This window comes from Eubalaena glacialis, chromosome 10 (genome assembly GCF_028564815.1).
Source record: "Eubalaena glacialis isolate mEubGla1 chromosome 10, mEubGla1.1.hap2.+ XY, whole genome shotgun sequence".
Taxonomy (NCBI): domain Eukaryota; kingdom Metazoa; phylum Chordata; class Mammalia; order Artiodactyla; family Balaenidae; genus Eubalaena; species Eubalaena glacialis.
Window position 1 is genome coordinate 113485482 of NC_083725.1, and position 19717 is coordinate 113505198.

At 40.6% G+C, this 19717-nt stretch overlaps 1 pseudogene; it reads left to right on the forward strand.

Moving 5' to 3' along the window:
- The first annotated feature begins 7736 nt into the window (after positions 1-7736).
- Positions 7737-7846, forward strand: LOC133100186 (U2 spliceosomal RNA; annotated as a pseudogene).
- Positions 7847-19717: the final 11871 nt, after the last annotated feature.

Below are 19717 nucleotides of genomic sequence, written 5' to 3' on the forward strand. Positions count from 1 at the left end.
GTTAGAAAATTTTTCAAAGGATGAAATATAAATAGAAGTTCACATGTTTTCTTTATAAATAATTGTATTGGCTAAGAGGATGCCTGAAATTAGAATCCTGGGTTCATCTTACGCTTTCTGATGAAGGCCAAGTCATTTTGTGTGTTTGGTGGTTTAGTGCTTCTTTCGTGGTGGATTCTTTTTGGTGGCCATTAATGTGTGATGCAGAAATCTTCGGCTCTGTGCACTCTCCCGTATGTCCGTCACCATTCTCTGCCCCAGGCCTCATTGCCTTTGATCTTCTAGTCCTTTCCCTTCCGGTCCTCTAATCAGATGCCCAGGCCATTGGCCATTGACCTAGAATGTGTATATATTCTCACTTTGGGCTACTTCTCCTTCTACACAAGGTGGATCATCAGGTGTATAGCTGGCAGATTTTCTGTCTCCACTGTCTTTCAAGACCACTTCTGAATGGGACTGTCATCCATTCTCAGTTGGCACTCATAAGTTAACCCATCTGTAAATCGTGCTTGGTCTTTTACTTCCTCCCTTAGCAGGTTATACAAGACATTCCTTATGACTATGGGTTCTTTTGCACAAGGGGTGGGAATGCTTTTAGATGTATGGTGGATAGCAAGAGGTCTGGGCTACGTGCTCATGCAGTTTGCTTGTGTCCTCTGGTTCTGCTTAGTCTTGATTCTGGAGGTACCATTTCCATCTTTTGAAAGACTGCTGCTGGTCTGGTCTGACTGTTTGACTTAACAGGTCCAACTTATAATGGCAGCAGTTCTGACATAACTCGTAACTCATAATGGGAGCAAGTCTGACAACCGACTCATAATGGGAGCATTTCATGGTTACTTAGCGTTTCATTATGAAGTATTCCAATAACAGGCTAAGAGTTTTTTCTCAAAAGGCATGTATTTCTCTGTTGTGGACAGCCTGGCCTTGCTCTAGAATTTCAAGCCCCTGCTTTGCCCATTGGGGCTTGCCATAGGCTCCACACTGCATGTTTTTCCACCCTCTTAGGTCTCTTGGATGTTATGGCCTAAGTGGCAGGGCTTCGTGCATTGCAGCCTGGACCTGCTGCAGAGCCCTTTCCTACTCTGGGTTGCACTCAAAGTTGGCAACTTACCATGTCATCTGGTGTATAGGTGGGAGCTTTATTTCTAGGAGTGGATAAGATAGGCACCATCCACACATCCTTTCTGTCTTTTATGGTGGCACTAATCTCTGTCCCTCTCCCCTTACTCCCTAGGATATGGTAATTTCTTTTTATTTACTATCATGGCTGAAGAGTGGGGGAGTTTCAGAGATTTCTACATTGCCTTTCCCACTATGATAGCTCTTCTCTCTTAGGTTAAGGACCCAAAGTAGAGGTTATACCAACTCATGAATATATTAGTTCCACTAAACACTTGGGGACTGAAGAAATTACCTCTTCTGATGGGAATCATGATGATGCTTTGGGTCTCTAGGCATCAGTGTCAGCTCAGATCCTGTGTCTAAAATGCTGAAAATATTTGCACATTCTCCTTTTCCAAATGTATAGTCATCTCAGTAGATGATGAGTTCCCTTTTGGGAAGAACTGGGAGAGTCATTATAGTTTCATGATCCTTCCCCTAGGGACTTGGTTATCTCTTCAGTAACTGAGTTTTGGATGTGAAAATTGGCTCAGATCCAGGGACTAAGGAAGAGATTTTGGCACCATTTATTTATTTATTTTATTTAAAAATTTTTATTTTATTTATTTATTTACACAGCAGGTTCTTGCAGTTATCTATTTTATACATATTAGTGTGTATAAGTCAATCCCAATCTCCCAATTAATCCAACCACCACCACTCCCCCCGCCACTTTCCCCCCTTGGTGTCCATACGTTTGTTCTCTACATCTGTGTCTCAACTTCTGCCCTGCAGACCAGTTCATCTGTACCATTTTTCTAGGTTCCACATATATGCGTTAATATATGATATTTGTTTTTCTCTTTCTGACTTACTTCACTCTGTATGACAGTCTCTAGCTCCATCCACATCTCTACAAATGACCCAATTTCGTTCCTTTTTATGGCTGAGTAATATTCCATTGTATATATGTACCACATCTTTCTCCATTCGTCTGTCGATGGGCATTTATGTTGCTTCCATGACCTGGCTATTGTAAATAGTGCTGCAATGAACATTGGGGTGCATGTGTCTTTTTGAATTATGGTTTTCTCTGGGTATATGCCCAGTAGTGGGATTGCTGGGTCATATGGTAATTCTATTTTTAGTTTTTTAAGGAACCTCCATACTGTTCTCCATAGTGGCTGTATCAATTTACATTCCCACCAACAGTGCAAGAGGGTTCCCTTTTCTCCACACCCTCTCCAGCATTTGTTGTTTGTAGATTTTCTGATGATGCCCATTCTAACTGGTGTGAGGTGATACCTCATTGTAGTTTTGATTTGCCTTTCTCTAATAATTAGTGATGTTGAGCAGCTTTTCATGTGCTTTTTGGCCATCTGTATGTCTTCTTTGGAGAAATGTCTATTTAGGTCTTCTGTCCATTTTTTGATTGGTTTTTTTTTTTAATATTGAGCTTCATGAGCTGTTTATGTATTTTGGAGATTAATCCTTTGTCCATTGATTTGTTTGCAAATATTTTCTCCCATTCTGAGGGTTGTCTTTTTGTCTTGTTTGTAGTTTCCTTTGCTTTGCAAAAGCTTTTAAGTTTCATTAGGTCCCATTTGTTTATTTTTGTTTTTATTTCCATTTACTCTACCACGGCTTGATTTGTGACCCAAGATGTGATCTATCCTGGAGAATGTTCCATGTGCACTTGAGAGGAAAGTGTAATCTGCTGTTTTTGGATGGAATGTCCTATAAATATCAATTAAATCTCTCTGGTCTATTGTGTCATTTAAAGCTTGTGTTTTCTTATTAATTTTTTGTCTGGAAGATCTGTCCATTGGTGTAAGTGAGGTGTTAAAGTCCTCCACTATTAATTGTGTTACTGTTGATTTCCTCTTTTATGGCTGTTAGCAGTTGCCTTATGTATTGAGGTGCTTCTATGTTGGGTGCATATATATTTATAATTGTTATATCTTCTTCTTGGATTGATCCCTTGATCATTATGTAGTGTCCTTCCTTGTCTCTTGTAACATTCTTTATTTTAAAGTCTGTTTTATCTGATATGAGTATAGCTACTCCAGCTTTCTTTTGATTTCCATTTGCATGGGATATCTTTTTCTATCCCCTCACTTTCAGTCTGTATGTGTCCCTAGGTCTGAAGTGGGTCTCTTGTAGACAGCATATATATGGATCTTGTTTTTGTATCCATTCAGCGAGCCTGTGTCTTTTGGTTGGAGCATTTAATCCATTCACGTTTAAGGTAATTATTGATATGTGTGTTCCTATTACCATTTTCTTAAGTGTTATGGGTTTGTTTTTGTAGGCCCTTTTCTTCTCTTGTGTTTCCCACTTAGAGAAGTTCCTTTAGCATTTGTTGTAGAGCTGGTTTGGTGGTGCTGAATTCTCTTAGCTTTTGCTTGTCTGTAAAGCTTTTGATTTCTCCGTCGAATCTGAATGAGATCCTTGCCAGGTAGAGTAATCTTGGCTAGAACTTGGTAGGTTCTTCCCTTTCATCACTTAAAATATATCATGCCACTACCTTCTGGCTTGTAGAGTTTCTGCTGAGAAATCAGCTGTTAAAATTATGGGAGTTCCCTTGTATGTTATTTGTCATTTTTCCCTTGTTGCTTTCAATAATTTTTCTTTGTCCTTAATTTTTGTCAGTTTGATTACTGTGTGTCTTGGCGTGTTTCTCCTTGGGTTTATCCTGCCTGGGACTCTCTGCACTTCCTGGAGTTGAGTGGCTCTTTCCTTTCCCATGTTAGGGAAGTTTTCGACTATAATCTCTTCAAATATTTTCTCGGGTCCTTTCTCTCTCTCTTCTCCTTCTGGGACCCCTATAATGCAAATGTTGTTGCGTTCAATGTTGTCCCAGAGGTCTCTTAGGCCATCTTCATTTCTTTTCATTCTTTTTTCTTTATTCTGTTCCGTGGCAGTGAATTCCACCATTCTGTCTTCCAGGTCACTTATCCGTTCTTCTGCCTCAGTTATTCTGCTATTGATTCCTTCTAGTGTATTTTTCATTTCAGTTATTGTATTGTTCCTCTTTTTTTGTTTGTTCTTTAATTCTTCTAGGTCTTCATTAAACATTTCTTGCATCTTCTCGATCTTTGCCTCCATTCTTTTTTCCGAGGTCCTGGATCATCTTCACTATCATTATTCTGAATTGTTTTTCTGGAAGGTTGCCTATCTCCACTTCATTTAGTTGTTTTTCTGGGGTTTTATCTTGTTCCTTCATCTGGTACAGAGTCCCCTGCCTTTTCATTTTGTCTATCTTTCTGTGAATGTGGTTTTCCTTCCACAGGCTGCAGAACTGTAGTTCTTCTTGCTGGTGGATGAGGCTAAGAGGCTTGTGCAAGCTTCCTCTTGGCTACTATTTATTGTGGTGACTGTATTTAGCCTTCTGCTCCTTTCTTCTTTCTTTCTTCAGGTTGTAGATGTTCAGCAGCATTCTCGGCTTCCTTGGCTTCCCATCTATTTTCCCCCTAGGGATACCATTGTTTATTATATCTACAACTGTCTCTGATGGGTCAAGGCCCCAAGGCTAACCCTCCAATCTTGCCATTCTTATGGTAATTACAGCTTTCTGGCTTCTGGCAGTTAAGCAGTGCTTCTGTTTAACCTCTCCTGTTTTACTTGATGGGGATGGGCAGGGAGTACCATCCCCATACATCTCATCTTAAGTAGCTCAGCTCTGTGACTTCCTCTCCTCCACCATAGAGGAGAACCACCCCTGAACTTCTTAGTGATGCTGATACCCCTCTCAATAGTTGGCCTTGGTGAATATTGTGTCCTCTGGGCCCTTTCTTGGAACACAATTCTCTGGTGGGTCTTCTGGCCTCACCTAATATATCCATTCTGGCATGCCTGCTTTCTTCAGCCTCTTTATTCCTTCCTCTACCACCTACTAGGGCAACTCAGGCATATCTCTTTCACTCAGCATAGGCCATTGCTGTCTCAAAGCTTCTACGAGCCACCATAGCAGTGATTTTGCCCCACCCACTGGAATCCTTGCCAGGGGTTGAGTCCTGGGTCCCAAGAAAGTTCCCTGAAGTCCTTGGATTCTTAACCAGTGATCATATCCCTGGTCCCCAAGTGCTTAATGGGATTGATATACTTGGAGTTGGAGTAACCCCCACACTGAGTCTTTGGCCTGGGAAAGACGAAGTAGAAATCTTTGAAACTGCTCGGTCCCCACTCCAGCGACTTTCTTACTTCCCATTCTCTCTTCAACCCATTGCACTCAGGGTTCTGTCCTGGATTCACTTGTTTTCTTACTCTGCCTAGACCAATTTATCCATTACCATGACTTCATTAACTATACATATTCCGCCATCTCCCAAACTTCATCTCAATCCAGGATCTCCTGAACTGCAGACCCTTGTATCTGACTGCCAGACATGTTTTCTGAGATGTTTCATCAACATCTGGCTCAACTTGTCCAAAACTGAATTCATCATCTTTCCCCACAAATCTGTTCCTTCTCCAGTGTGCCCTCTTTTACTCAGTGGTCCAAGACAGACATTATCCCCACTGCCTCCATACTGTAAATGCCCTCCAGCTGAAGACTATCAGGAACATACTTGTATCAGAGCAGGTTGGATTTATTACTTGTTACAGGAGGAAGAACACACACCATGGGGGGGAGGGTGTTAGAAAAACTTACAGGATTTGGGCTGGTGTTAGGTGATTTGAGTGAGGGTTTAAGCTCGTGGGGCTTTACTCTGGGTGTTTTCAGGAAGTGGGATCATTTTATTATTGGATATCTTAATAAGTCTTATCTAGAAAGAGAGAAGACTACAATGAGGCTAAATCTGTAATTGGTAAAGTAGCAGCAGTCACTCATATTAGCCAGGATAGAGAGATGTTTGGACTTTGTGATTTGGACAGTGTTCACGTTTTCGTTTGTGTTTAGACATGATTATGTGAATGATCTTGTTCTGGTTTTTTCTTCATCCACCATGACCACAGAGTAGCCTTGTCTGATGTTATGTTCAACATGAGAACACCAAGGCCTAGCAGTGAGGGCCAGGCCAGCTTCTGGACATTAGTAGCTACTTTCCTCTTTCTCAGTACCCTAGTTCAAGCCCTTCACCCCTGGATTTCTGCTAGAGATTTCTAACCAGGTTCCCTGGCTCTGACTCTACCCCCTTCTAATCCATTCTCCACATGATAGCCAGAGTGATCTTTCCAAATAAAAAAGCTGATCTCAGCTCAAAATCCTCCTCCTTTGCTCTTAGGTTAAAGTCTGTTCCTACTGTTACCAGGCCCTTTCCAGACTCTTGGACAGCAATACTGTAGAAATGAATATCGTTTCCACAAGACTCTCAGGCAAGCAAAGCTTTTTATTAAAAGAGATAGCTTGTGCACAAGGGAGAAGGCAGGAAAAAAAAAGAGCCAGCTCCCTGAGTAGAAGGGGCGAGTTGCTTTTATAACAAAAGGGAGGGTTTGTCTCATGATGACTGATAATTTCCAGAAATCATCAAAGCTCTTTGAGCAGCAGCAGGTGGCTCCAGGTTGGCTGTCAGGAATAGGGAGTGCTTCTGTGAGGGGAAAGAAATGCATGAGAATTTTCTGCAAGAAAGCACAGGAACAGATAAGGTTAAAATTTATAGTTGAGCTTCTTGTCTTGTGGCAGCTAGGTTAGTGTAACAGAGATAAAGTTAATCTTTTATTCATGCGAGCCTGGTTTTTGTCTCTGGGACTCAGGCCCCCAGGGCGTTTGTTCTTTAGCTTGCAAGGCCTGTTTTGCCCAAGGCCGTTCCTCGGTTCTTTTCCAAAATGGCTGTACCCTTGTCTTTCTGTCTCACTACCAACAGAGCCAGCAAGGCCCAGTTTCCCTTTTCAGTTTCAATAACACCACTCCTTCCCTCCCCCTCGCTCTACCTGACCCCTTTCTGGCATATACTCCCTGAGGTCAGAAATCTTGTCTGAATAATTTATTACTTTATCCCCATCATGTATAACAAGGCATGTCACTATAATTCAGTGATTACCTGCTCTATGCTATGAAGTAAGCTCCTGAAGAGGTTGTTAGAAGAAATACTTTTGAACTTTAAACAGGTTCCTCTAACAGGAGTCTTTCTGGGAGGATGGCAGCTGCTCCAGGGAATTGGTCTGCCCTCTCCTGGCAGCAAGAGGCACTGCCTCTATTAGTAGAGGAGTAGGAATAAGCAAATGAGCAGTGCTCTGCAAGGAGCAGGCGTAGGATGTTCACCTGTAGGGCAAAAATTCAATCTGAGAACAGAATTTCCTTATTTCCTGAACCGTGGAGGAATGTGACAGTGGGAAGCTCTCCCAGGGAAGGATTAGATTGGTTTTTGGAAGAGCCAAATATGTGGAATTTTAAAAGGAACAACTTTAAGGCTGCTTCTATGGCCTTGCGTGAAAGTTTGGGAAGCAAAGCCTGATGAGAATTTTTCTCTTTTTTAATTGAAGTGTAGTTGATTTACAATGTTGTGTCAGTTTGAGGTGTACAGCACAGTGATTCAGCTACATGTATACACACACACACACACACACACATACATATGCGTAGATACATTCTTTTCAGATTTTTTCCCTTACAGGTTATTACGAAATATTGAATATAGTTCCCTGTGCTATACAGTAGGTCCTTGTTGGTTAGGGAATCTTAATTATAGGTTGTTTCTTTGGTTTTTGGCCCAAGATCAAGGTTAGTATCTGTTCTTATCATTTAACATCTCATAAATCCTCTACCTGAGGATACTTTATTTATTTTATTTTATTTTAAAAAATAATTTATTTTATTTATTTTATTTTTGGCTGCATTGGGTCTTCGTTGCTGTGCACGGGCTTTTCTCTAGTTGCGGCGAGCGAGGGCTACTTTTCGTTGCGGTGCGTGGGCTCCTCATTGCAGTGTCTTCTCTTGTTGTGGAGCATAGGCTCTAGGCGCCCGGGCTTCAGTAGTTGTGGCTCGTGGGCTCTAGAGCGCAGGCTCAGTTGTTATGGCGCATGGGCTTAGTTGCTCTGTGGCATGTGGGATCTTCCCAGACCAGGGCTTGAACCCGTGTCCCCCGCGTTGGCAGGCAGATTCTTAACCAATACACCACCAGGGAAGCCCTGAGGATACTTTATTAAGTGGAATTTTGGAACAGGGAGATGAACCAGAGGCTTGCTCCATCCATTCCACAAATCAGTCTGATGTTGCAGTTCCTCCATGAATGGTGTGGTTCTCCCTTTTGGGATAGATGTCAGTTCAAGTGCAGACTGTTGGAATTCCCTCGTGGCACAGTGGTTAAGAATCTGCCTGCCAGTGCAAGGGACACGGGTTTGAGCCCTGGTCCAGGAAGATCCCACATGCCACAGAGCAACTAAGCCCGTGCAATGCAACTCTGAGCCTGCGCTCTAGAGCCCGCGAGCCACAACTACTGAGCCCGTGTGCAACAACTGCTGAAACCCACACGCCTAGAGACCCGTGCTTTGCAACAAGAGAAGGCACCGCAATGAGAAGCCCACGCACTGCGAAGCCCACGCACTGCAACGAAGGGTAGCCCCCGCTTGCCACAGCTAGAGAAAGGCCGCGCAGTAACGAAGACCCAACACAGCCAAAAACAAACAAATAAATAAATAAATTTATTTTTAAAAAAAGCAGACTGCTGGTGTTCTGTGTATCATTTAGTTTTTGGAAAAAATTTTAAGGTAAAACCTGCTATTTCCCCTTTTTCTTTAACATTATAGTTTTGATGCATTTTTTTGTGTCTTTTTGTGCCCTAGCTCTTTAAGATTTAGTTATAGTACTCTAGTTAGACATTTTCTACAAATTATTTTGTCCCCTAGTGATAAACCCTTTTTCAGATTTCCAAGTTTTTACTACTTAACCAGTGCTGCAGTGAAATCCTTTGTATATTGCTTTGTGCACGTGGATGAGAGTTTCTCTGGGTTATGAATCCAGGAATGACATTTCTGGGTAATAGCTATGAGTATTTTCAATTCTACAGGCTTTTGCAAATTGCTCATCTAGAGAAATTGTACCAGTTAATGTTGTCACTTATGCAATTTCATGTCCTTGTCATCACTTGGTTCAGTCAGATGTTTTAATATTGCCAATCTGATGGACATAAAATTATATTTTGTCATGATTTTAATTTGCATTTTCTTGATTACTACTAAGGTTATGTAATGTGTCAAGAGTTCACTGGCCATTCTTTTGTGTATCCAATTTTGTGAAATGACTGTTCGTAGTCTGTAAATTTTTTTTTTTTTTTCCTACCAGGTTGTTGGCCTTTTCCTTACTGGTTTTCAGTGATTTATATGTTTTTTGCAAGACTCTGTTGTTTTATTAGTTTCAGATACTATGTCTTCTCCCATTTGTGGCTTGTCTTTTCAGTTTGTTATGGTCTCGTGATGCACAGATTTTTCTTGCAGAATTTATCAGTTCTTTTCGTAATGTTTTGTGCTTTTGTGTCTTGTTTAAGAACTCCTTCCTTACTTTGAAGTCAGAAAGATATTCTAATTTTTTTTCTAAAAATTTTAAATATTTGCTTTTCATACTTAGGTCTTTTCATCACTTGGAATATATTATTGTGTTTACTTTTAAATAGTGACCTAATTTTATTTTTTTCAGCACCATTTGGTGAATAGCTATTCCTTCCTCCAGTGGTTGTAATATTATCTCTGCATATATTAAGGTTTCAAATATGCATGAGTTTCTTTTAGATTTCATATTCTGTTCTGTTGGTCCGTTTGTCCACCCCTGTGGCTATAGCATGCTATTATTATTACTTTAGCATGCTGTTATTATTACTTAAGAATATAACATGCTTGGTATATGGTAGGATTTGTCTTCAAAAATATTACTTTTTAAAAAAAATATCTTTGCTGTTTTTGGTCCTTTTCTCTTACATGTGTTATAGAATCATAAAGTTCCCAAGAACAGATATTCAGATTTGTATTGGAATTGCAGTGGATAGACAGATTGTTTGGGGATGTCAATGAAAAAATTAACCGATAGTCAATCTGAGAAAGAACTGGAAATTTTTATTTAAGCCAACCTGAGGATTATAACCCAGGAGACAGTCTTTCAGAAAGCTCTGAGGACTATTCCTCTGTTAGAGGTCAAAGCACAGTTTTATAAGTTTTTGAGACAAAGGGTCATACATCAAAGTAACATAGTCCAACAAGGCAAGTTATGAGTTATTGTGACCCCTTACAGAATTGAGAAAGGAATGTTATCTTCTAAGGAGTTACCTTCCTGGTGCCAGGAGGAAATTGCTTTGTTTGTTTGTTTTTTGTTTCTTTTTGCAAGTAGGCATTGCTGTGTGTTCTAAGGGGATCTAATTAATGCAGATGCACAGTGCACACTAAAGGGGCGGGGTAGTGGCTCAAACTGCAGAGAAAAATTTTATGTTAAATTTTTCTTATCTTGACTTAAAATAATTTTATTTCATCAGGGAGCATTAATTTCTTTATGACATCAGATCTTTCTATTCATGAATATGTGACATTTCTCCTTTTGGTCTTTACACTTGCTATTCCCTCACCTAGAAAACTTTCTTTTAGAAAGCTCCCTTGTTCCTTTACCTCCTTGGGTCTTTGCTCAAATGTCACCTCATCAGAGATGACTTCCTTGAATAAAGTAATCTCCTTCTCACCCTCCTCTATCTTTTCAAAGCACTTGTAATCATTTGACATATTATGTATGTTTGAGTATTTTTTAATTGTCTTTCTTTCACTCAGTTCAGTTAAGCTTCATGAAAGCAGGGTCTCTTTCCTTGCTACCACCCCAGCTCATAGAAAAGTGCCTGGCACATACTAGGTACTCAGTGTTTTTTGTGTGAATGTGTTTCTGTAGGATATTATCTTTTCCTTCATAAAGAAGTTATCTATTTACTGTTAGATTTTATCTTAGCTCTTAGTTTTCATTGCTAGTGTATATGGCAACTTTAAAAAAAAGACATTTTCTAGTTGTTTGCTACTGGTGTACAGAATAGAATTGTTTTTGTATATTATTTTATGTCTAGTATTTTATCGAACTCTTATTCTAATAATTTGTCTAGATTCAGTTTGATTTTTCTGTACAGAATTTTATTTTCTATAAGTAAGAAAAACATTTAGGTATCAGTTTTATTCCCCAAATCAAATTTTAGTTACCTATACAAGTGTTTTGTAAATTATTGATATTACTATTTTAAAGAAACTTGCTATATGGTAACTCAATTCTGATGCTGCTTTCTAATTTGAGGATGAAAAAGGACTCCCCTTTCCAAACTTACTATAAGATCCATTTTTCTTAGACTTTTGAGTTTTAATTTTCTCTCTAGTCAGCACCTTTAATAGTACAAATTTTTGTTTGAGATCATTTACTCTTTTCATGGAAGTGTGATAACCAGAATCTAGATTTCTGCTATTTAAAAATATCTCTCTAAATGTCTACATTTCCGTAGATATTTTGTACCTTTTCTGTTGAGTGAAATGAGTAAGAAAAAAGCTTCCTTAAATAACATTTCCAGATTTGAGTGCAAGGGTCTGTGAGAAGAATCTGCTTTAATGGCCTGTTTACTGCTAACTACCATGATGTTTTCTGCACAGAGTACTTCTGACACTAAATGTGTGGGTTTTCCACCAAGCAATTCTCCAATGCTGTGGGGACACCAACTGGATGTCCTACAATTTCATTCAGTTCTAAAACTACCTGGGGTTGCACAGACCCCACAGGTTAAGTAAGGGCTCAGTCTCACAGACTGTCCCCCACTTCACACAACAATCTCAAGTTGTGAATCTGCAAGTTACTCACACTTCTATCTGAGTTGGCTAAAGATTGGGGGTTCCCACAACCCCCTCCTCAGGTTTGAATTTGCTATAACAGCTCATAGAACTCAGGGAAATACTTTACATACTATTATCAGTTCATTATAAAGGATATTATAAAGGATACAAATGAACAGCCAATTGAAGAGGTACATAGGGCGAGGTTCCAGGCACAGGGTCTTATGACCCTGTGGACTTGAGGTGTGACATCTGCTTGGCAAATGGATGTGTTCACCAACCTGGAAGCTCTCCAAACCCTGTTGATTAGGATTTGTATGGAGTTTCCATTATATAGGCATGATCACTGGCCATTGGTGATTACTCAGCCTTCAGCTCCTCTCCCCTCTGGAGGCCGAGGGGTGGCGCTGAAAGTTCCAAACTCCTAATTACTCAGGTTCTTCTGGCAACAAGTCTTCATCCTGGACCCCCCCCGCCCCAGGTCACCTTGTTAACATACAAAATGACACTCTTTACTCTAGAGATTCCAAAGGTTTTAGACGCTCTTGTGCCAGGAAAGAGGGATGAAGACCACATTCCTTCCTTCCTTCCTTCTGTTGGCCGCACTGCATATGGGTTCTTAGTTCCCTGACCAGGGGATTGAACCCGTGCTCCCTGCAGTGGAAGTGCGGAGTCATAACCACTGGACCACCAGGGAAGTCCCAAATACATATTTCTTATATCGCAATATCACAGCCTGGTATTGCAGCACCTCTGGGAACATGTGTTATTGGGGACTTATAATGGTTCAAAAGAAGCTGTGAAAATCAGGCTGTGGTAATCACTGATTGTAAGGAAAAAGTTTATTTCCTTTCTCAGACTGGTTACATTCTAGTTAGCATTTCATTAGTGTAACAGTTTCTATTGTGAAATAGAAAAGAGGGTTTCTCTTCTTAGTGATGTATTTTACTTTTTTTTTTTTTAAATTTGTCTTTAGTTTATCTGTAGCCCAAATTATTTTACAGAGAGTTGTTGAAATTAATCACTTTAGGTCCAGAGTGAGTGGTTATTTCAAATTCAGGTTTCTATTATATTCCATACTTGTCCCTAAATGTCTACTTCTCTACACTATATACCCCCTTTTCACCTTACTGAATATAAAAAAATTTTTTAAAATGTAGTCAGGCATCTATTTCCCTGCATGGAGCCCTAAGAAGATTTTTCCTATAATTGACCCAAAAAGGAGCATAGGTAGGAGCAGGGGCAGATGTGGGCGGAGCTATTCAAATACCGAGTCACTTGCCTTGAGGGAATGAAGGAAGAGTTTATGTGCAGGAAGTGCATATTGAAATCTAAGATCCCAACGTCTCATTATGTGTCTTTAGGATTGTATTTTTGGAAAGCTCTGGTAACATTTAGCCATTTTGAATGCCTGTGAAAATCAAAAGTGCTTGAGAGCTTCGTTTATTTATTAATACATTTGCTTATGCAAATCTATTAATACATTGTCTTATATTAAATACAAATATATTTATTTGTATAAATACATTTATAAGACAGGATTTGAAATACTGAATGCAGGAGCAAGAACTGGCACATTTTAAGTCTGGATGGAGACTTGGAACCATTTCCAACTTGTTTAGAGGATTGTGTGATAGCAGGCAGCAGAAGTTTCTGTTTTTCTTTAAGTGGAGATACTGTAATTATATTAATCAGGCTACAGAGTTTATACCAGCATCTAGCTGGGCAGGGAGGATAGGGAGATGTAAGAGCTAAGAAAATTGCCCAAGTGCTTCTGGCCTAGAAAACTGGAAGAATGACAGTGTCACTCACTGAACTGTGAACTTGAGCAGGGGGGTTGAGGAGGAGAGGCTATAGGGGATTGTGGGAATGGCAAGATAAGATTAATTCTGAATAATTAGAAATATAGAACTAACTAAAGATGAACAAAGATGTGGGGATCATTTAGTAGATTTGGGAATAAATGGGGTCCTTGAGGAACTGAGGACATGTACAGCGTTTTACTATTACCAGTTTATTATAAAGGATACAACTCAGGAACAGCCAAATGGAAGAATGCACAGGGCAAGGAGTGGGGGTGTTCGTGCCACCTCACCAGCACCCTGATGTGTTCACCAACTCAGAAACTGTGAACCCTGTCATTTAGTGGTTTTTAATGGAGGTTTCATTATGTAGGTATGAGTGATTAAATCATTGCCATTGGTGATTAACCCAATCTCTAGCCCCTCTCCCCTTCCCAGAGGTTGGGGGGTGGGACTGAAAGTTCCAACCTTCCAATCATGCCTTTCTGATAACCAGCCCCCATCCTCAAGCTTTCTAGAAGTCCACCAAGAGTGGCCTCATTAAAACAAAAGACATTCCTATCACCCACGAGATTCTAAGGGATTTAGGAGCTCTCTGTCAGGAACTAGGGACAAAGACCGAATATATATATGTATTTTAATTGTGTTACAGTTATCCATGTGGAAAAAAAATGAGACTGGCTCTCTACCTTATGCCATAAGTAAACATAAACTAAAGATTTATTAAGGATTGCAATGTCAAAAATAAAACCTTCCTTTTTTTGTGTAGAAAATATAGATGAGTATCTTTCAGGCCTTGAAGTAAGGAAAGATTTAAAAAATAGGACATTAAAGTCCATAAACAGATGAATGGATAAAGAAGATGTGGCACATATATACAATAGAATATTACTCAGCCATAGAAAGAAACGAAATTGAGTTATTTGTAGTGAGGTGGATGGACCTAGAGTCTGTCATACAGAGTGAAGTAAGTCAGAAAGAGAAAAACAAATACCGTATGCTAACACATATATATGGAATCTAAAAAAAAAAAAAGGTTCTGAAGAACCTAGGGGCAGGACAGGAATAAAGACGCAGACGTAGAGAATGGACTTGAGGACACAGGGAGGGGGAAGGGTAAGATGAAGTGAGAGAGCGGCATTGACATATATACACTACCAAATGTAATATAGCTAGTGGGAAGCAGCCGCATAGCACAGGGAGATCAGCTCGGTGCTTTGTGACCACCTAGAGGGGTGGGGTAGGGAGGGTGGGAGGGAGATGCAAGAGGGAGGGGATATGCGGATATAGGTATATAGCTGATTCACTTGGTTATACAGCAGAAACTAACACAACAATGTAATGCAATTATACTCCAATAAAGATGTTAAAAAAAAAATAGGACACTAAAAACCCCCAAAAGCAGAGTATACAAGAAAAGACTGATATATATATATATATATATGTATATATTTAAAAAAATATATTTTTTTGGCCGCACCGCGTATCTTGTGGGGTCTTAGTTCCTTGACTAGGGATCTCACTCACACCGTCAGCAGTGAAAGTGCAGAGTCCTAACCACTGGACTGCCAGGGAATTCCCAAGACTGATATACATGTATATATTTAATAATATATAAATATATAACTGATATATATGTTTAATATATACATATATTTATTAAATAATACAGGCCCTTTATTTATTTGCTTTTTTAATATTTTATTTATTTATTGATTTGGCTGTTCCGGGTCTTAGTTGTGGCATGTGGGATCTTTTAGTTGCGGCATGCGGGATCTTTTAGTTGCAGCATGCGGGATCTTTAGTTGCAGCATGCGGGATCTTTAGTTGTGGCACACAGGATCTAGTTCACTGGGCAGGGATCGAACCTGGGCCCCCTGCATTGGGAGTGTGGAGTCTTAACCACTGGATCACCAGGGAAGTCCCGAGACTGATATATATATATATTTTAAATTTATTGTATTTTATTGATTTATTTTTGGCTGCGTTGGGTCTTCGTTGCTACACATGGGCTTTCTCTGGTTGCGGCGAGTGGGGGCTACTCTTCGTTGCGGTGCAGGGGCTTCTCATTGCAGTGGCCTCTCTTGTTGTGGAGCACGGGCTCTAGGCGCGAGGGCTTCAGTAGTTGTGGGTCGTGGGCTCAGTAGTTGTGGCTCGCAGGCTCTAGAGCGCAGGCTCGGTAGTTGTGGCGCACGGGCTTAGTTGCTCCGTGGCATGTGGGATCTTCTGGGACCAGGGCTCGAACCCGTGTCCCCTGCATTGGCAGGCGGATTACCAAGACTGATATATTTTTGATGGATAACTTTTGTTCATCAAAGGACACCTGGGGGACTTCCGTGGTGGCGCAGTGGTTAAGAATCTGCCTGCCATGCAGGGGATACGGTTCGAGCCCTGGTCCCAGAAGATCCCACATGCCGCGGAGCAACTAAGCCTGAGCAGCACAGCTACTGAGCCTGCGCTCTAGAGCCCGCGAGCCACAACTACTGAGCCCACGTTTCACAACTACTGAAGCCCGCGTGCCTAGAGCGTGTTCTCTGCAACAGGAGAAGCCACCCAATGAGAAGCCTGCGCACCGCAACGAAGAGTAGCCCCCGCTCACCACAACTAGAGAAAGCCCGTGCGCAGCAACGAAGACCCAACGCAGCCAATAAATAAATAAATAAATAAATTTATTTTAAAAAAAAAAGACACCTGAGTGCCCATATCTTGATTTCTAATACCATTCTCCAATAAAAGGGACCAGGGCTCCTTGGAGAAATGGCTGATTCTAGGGCTGGGGCCCTAGAGAATATACAAGATGAACCTGGAGCATCTTGCAGTGCCAGAAAGCAGAGAAGTGCTACAAAAAGGGGGGGGGGGGGAGGGGGAATGTATTAAAAGGACACAGTGGCCAGACTGAAAGAGCTCACAGTGGCCAAAGCTGGAATAATTTGAGCAGCAAAGCAATATAGTGTTGGATTCTAACCCAAAGTATAAAATAAGTATCCAAGAATACATACATATGTTGACTTATACTGATATAAATAAATGAATAGATAAATAAATAAATGAGGGAAAAGAGACAAATCTTCCATACAGAAAAATCCCAAATAATTTATGAAGATACTCCCAGCTCTGGGAGGCAGAGCTTAACTTCATACCTCTTGAGTGTGGCTACACTTAGTGACTTTCTTCCAAAGAATGTGATGATAGAAAGTTTTGAGAGCACTGGAGATGGGGAAGATGACAATACCCACCAGTATTGTGTGACTAGGACTGCAGAAGGAGCTGATGTTGGAGTACTTTGGTGATCATTTAAGGAATCATTTAATCTCTTATTACCAATTAGCCTTTTGATGAAATCAGTATTCTGTCTCTGATCAGTTGAATATCTTTTTTAAAGTTGAGATTTATTTTTTTCTGAAGTTGAGTTTGTTTTTTTGTTTTTTTTTGGCTGCGTTGGGTCTTTGTTGCTGCGTGTGGGCTTTCTCTAGTTGCGATGGGCGGGGGCTACTCTTTGTTGCGGTGCACGGGCTTCTCATTGTGGTAGCTTCTCTTGTTGCGGAGCACGGGCTCTACGAGTGCGGGCTTCAGTAGTTGTGGCTCGTGGGCTCTAGAGCGCAGGCTCAGTAGTTGTGGCGCCGGGCTTAGTTGCTCCACGGCATGTGGGATCTTCCTGGACCAGGGCTGGAACCCGCGTCCCCTGCATTGGCAGGCAGATTCTTAACCACTGCGCCACCAGTGGTTAAGAAACTGATCAGGGAAGTCCTGATCAATTGAATATATGATGTCATCTATCCAAGGGTAATATGTTAAAAGTACTTCTCTAACTCTTCCATAACTTGATCTGCTGTGTCTCTGGTGTTTCTCTTTTAATACTTGGTTGCATTAGAGAGAATGGCTTGCTGCAGTGTTGTTCATTTGTCCATTGTGAGTATGAGATACTTTTCAGATGTTTTCATTTCTCTTCTTCTAAGAGAAGGCTTTAGTTGCGTTTCCTTTACTCTTTCTGGCTTTTATCCCGCCTCACGTTCCTCACCCTTCACTAAGACAGCTCTGACAGTTCTCTTCAGCAACCAGTGTTCCTTCTGCAGGATTTGTAGTGAAGTAATATTTCAACATCGCTTCTTCTAATAACAGCTGCCAAGTGGGCCCCTTTGGTTGGGGTCAGCCTCCTTCTCTGCTTTCATCTCAGCTGCACTTTGGCTTCCAAATGCTTGGTTCCTTAACTTCAGCCGTCATCCATTTTTCAAATGGCTAAACTCAAGGCTGATGGGTAGTTTAGAGGCAGAGCCTGAATGCTTTTTTTCTGGGCTTTTTGGAATCATGCCTTCAGCTTTGGCAGCGTTACCGTGTCTGTTGGACAATCTCCTAAGTTTCTAACTATCCTCCCATCTTTGCTCTGTCTTTGGAAATCTTTTTTTTACACACTGAGGGGAAAAAACTTCCATATCTTTTGGCTAAGATCAAGTAATCCTCGCTTGTTGGGAAACAGGTGTCATGAATTTTTGCAACAGGGGATTAGAAAGGAACTTTCTCTGTACACTTGGCCCTCTGAACTTCAGGGTCCCACCCCCATCTTCTGAGTGAGTGTAAAGTCCTGAAGACTTGTGGCCTCATTATTTGTCCTTATTGGCCTCTGGACTCTTGAACTACTTTTTTCTTTGCTTTGTCCCAGCCTTCTCTTGAAGGCTAAATTCTTCTTGAACACATTATATACTTTGAATTCTATAGTAAATACTAAGTTTTATATTTAGCAACATACATTGTAGGATCTGAGGATCTCTAGCCACCTTCAGCCCTCTTTCTCTGCAGTCTTGCCCTGTTGCTTTTCTGTCCTCTCCTTCACCCAGATTTATTCTTTGTTTTATTTGGTTGAACAGTTACAAGTTTTGGTTTGTTTTCCTACATAAACAGCTTCATCTTGATACCATACAATGTTGTTTAAATTCCTTTTCACTTTTATCCCTTTATCTTCACATGCTACTTTTGTTTTTGCATTTTATTTTTTTAATTAAAAAATTTAAATACAATTTTAAAGGTTACTTTCCATTTCAGTTATTACAAAATATTGGCTATATTCCCCATGTTGTATAGTACATCCTTGAGCCTATCTTATACCCAGTAGTTTGTATCTCCTGCTCCCTCACCCCTATATTGCCCCTCCCTGCCACTGGTAACCACGTTTGTTTTCTATATCTGTGAGTCTGCTTCTTTTTTGTTGCATAATATTTACTAGTTTGTTGTATATTTTAGATTCCACATATAAGTGATATCATACAGTATTTTTCTTTTTCTGACTTATTTCATGTAGCATAATGCCCTCCAAGTTCCATCCACGTTGCTGCAGATGGCAAAATTTCCTTCTTTCTTATGGCTGAGTAGTATTCCATTATGTGTGTATATATGTATATGTGTGTATATATGTATATATCACATCTTTTTTATCCATTTATCTGTTGATGACACTTAGGTTGCTTCCATATCTTTGCAATTGTAAATAATGCTGCTATGAACACTGAGGTGCACATTTCTTTTCAAATACATGCTACTTTTATTGAATTGTTTCTAAGAAGGGAGCAATTTGGGTTTGATTGATAATAGTTCATCCACTCATTTACCAAACACTTATAAAGTGCCTACTATGTGCTACCCCTGAGCAGGCACGTCCATCAACAAATAGCACAAGGCCCCTGCCACTTGTCTTGAAGTGCCGACACTCAGACAAGGAAATGTAATGAACAAATGAGACATGAATTGTAGAAGAGATAGGTGCACAGTGGATGGAAAGTAATCCTTTCGGGGGAGTTGAGAAAAGCTATCATTTGAGCTAGGTCTGGAAGGAATTGGAGCTTATGAGGCAGAGTGGCAGAACAGGAAGGGCAGAACACAGAGGGAATGGCATGTACAAAGATGCAGAGGCCTGACAAAGCTGGGTGTGTTGTGGGACTAACAGGTGTTTGAAGGCTGATGTTGCTGGAGGGTGGTCCCTGTGGCAGGTGTGGTGGGTGATAAACTTGGGAAGGTAAGTTGTTAGCTTATTTACCACATGCAGGAGGGATTTGTTTCATCTTTCTGGAGCCATGGGGGGCTGTGAGTGAGATACTATGTGTATG